Genomic DNA, 2,415 nt, shown 5'->3' on the forward strand with positions numbered 1-2,415 from the left:
CAGTTTGCAGGTTCAATTCCCAGTGTGGGGCATGCAGGAGACAGCCGATCAATGATTCTCTCTCATTATTGATGTTTCTATCTCTCTCTACCTCTCCCCTCTTTTCTGAAATCAATAAAATATATTTTAAAAAACATAAAATCTTAACGTGAATAAAAATAAATAAAGGTAAAGACATTATGGACAAATTCCTAGAACCACAAAACCTACCATTACTAAATTGCAAAGAAATGAAAAATTTTAATAGACCTATAACTATAAGGAGATTGAATTAGTAATCCTAAATCATCCGATAAAGAAAAGCCCTGGATCTGATAGCTTCAGATCCTCTCGAGATACAATATTCCAGTTGCACCCATGTGACGACGACAGCACCCCTCAGAGGGAGAGAGCCAACATATGGGGAGCAGGGAATTCTGAAAACCAAAGCGATGACAGAGATGCTAAGCTTTCCCTTCATGTGTCTGATACCACTCTTCAGGCGGCCTGCAGGCTGGATGTCTGCTGGACCTTTACCACTTGATGTCCTGTCAGGCTGCCCTGGACCCTGCTAGGCGGTGTGCAGGGCTGCCTGGGCCTGGGGGGAATCTCCCCCTCCTCCACCCCCAGCTACTCCTAGTACAGCTCCTGCACATGGGCGCTGGTCTCCAGGGGCCACACCAAGATTGCAGCATAGATGCCTTCCATCTACCGCACAGTGCCCTGTCTGCACTCCCATTGTCCTCCTGGGCCTGGCCCCTGCCGCTTAAGCATGCCCAGCACAAGCCAAGACCTCCACTAACTTGCCCCTCTACATCTTCAGGACCACTTCTGGATGTTCCAAAAGCCATAAGCAGCCTCACAGCGTAGCAGAACCTCTCCATCCCTTTCAACGGTGACCCCCCGGAAGTCTTTGTTCCTCAGCGTGCGATAGGTGAGCACTCCCACGTCCTCACTGAACAGCTTCTGGGCCAAGTGCCTGAAGGTGTGCGCCTGGTACCCGTTGGAGCTGGCACCCTCGTGGAGCCTCACCTCCTTCTCCTTCATGTCTCCAAACAGAGTGTCCATGGCGGCGTCATCCGAGGTGAGGTCACTTTGCTCCAGTATCTGGACAATTTCACCTGAGGTTAACACGCAGTCAGCACCCTGGGAACTGTGTGAAGCTGTGGGAACATCTCAAAGGGCCTCCAGTTTCTTGTCATAACACGGGGCCACATTGACGTGGAAAATCTTGTCTGCGGACAGGTTTTGCTGTCTGGTGAAGTAATCCTTCACAAGAGAGCCCATGATCTGCTGGGGAGACTTGGTCATGCAGAGGTGAGGGGTGATGGGGTGACCCAGCACATGCTCTGCATCTCGGTCCCAGCCGGAGCAGGCGGAGGTCAGCATGGGTAGCCGGGGCTCTTCCTCACGGTGCTGGCAGTACCGACGCACAAATTCCTTCTGACTCTCCAGGATGCTGAAGTCTGCAGCTATCTTCATGTCAAAGACAGTGAGCCCCAAAGCTTCTGAGAAAGCGGCAGAGCCTTCTGGATGCATCAGTGACACTGACGCTGAATTTAGCAGCAAAATAAGGCAGAAACTAAGGACGCACGGACACTGTCAGCACTTTGTGCTGTGAGGTATCACATTTCTTATTAAGCTTCAGAACATAGAAGAAGTCCTTGGTGCTCTGTTCAGAAACTTGGACTCCTTCCTCTGCGGTCACACAACTGTCACATGACAGGCAGTCACTCAGAAATATCTTGGCATCAGCCAACTTACGGAATTCTCCCTTCTCTCCATTCTCCTGAGCCAGACTCCGGACGTTGACTGCGGCATTCTCTTGGTCATCGGTTTCTGTTTTTTTACTGCATTCCTTCTGTGTGCAGTGATCACACTTCATCTGGAGCGGGGAAGGCAGGGGCCGGCTCGAGTGCCCTGGAGGAAGCACAGGAAGAGCAGTCAGTCACTGCTGGTCGCCCTTGGCTCTGCTGGTGGTATCCTTTCTTCCTTGTGGAGCATCTGTGGAGGGGAAGTGGCCACAGTGCCGGAGGCTGAGTCCCAGGAGGGCTGCAGTGCTTTCAGGATCATGCCGGAGGCACTGGTCCGTTGGTGCCTGGCCTATCCTCTTCAGAATGAACCTTTAGTACTACTAAGGGAGCTTAGTCTAAGGGAGGGGAAGTGGCCTCAGTGCCCGAGGCTGAGTTCCAGGAGACCGGCAGCTGCTCTATTGGTGCCTGGCCTGTCCTCTGGAGATTGAACCTACAGGACTACTAAGGAAGCCAGTCCCCAGTTCTGCCAAGCCTCCACCACTGATTGATTGGAGTCTGAGGGCCAGGAGGAAGGACTAAGAGGCCTGCCTTCTAGCTGCTCACCAGTCTCTGGGCCACTCACTCCAGTTCCCTGTTAACCATTCTTTGATCAATGGGAGCCTGCAGGCAGGGGGAGGGACCA

General features: G+C 52.3%; 1 pseudogene; it reads right to left on the minus strand.

Moving 5' to 3' along the window:
- Nucleotides 1-550: 550 nt before the first annotated feature.
- LOC102762864 lies at nucleotides 551-1,897 on the minus strand (annotated as a pseudogene).
- Nucleotides 1,898-2,415: the final 518 nt, after the last annotated feature.

The sequence above is a fragment of the Myotis davidii genome, unplaced genomic scaffold (genome assembly GCF_000327345.1).
Source record: "Myotis davidii unplaced genomic scaffold, ASM32734v1 scaffold232, whole genome shotgun sequence".
In the NCBI taxonomy this organism is placed as follows: Eukaryota; Metazoa; Chordata; class Mammalia; order Chiroptera; family Vespertilionidae; genus Myotis; species Myotis davidii.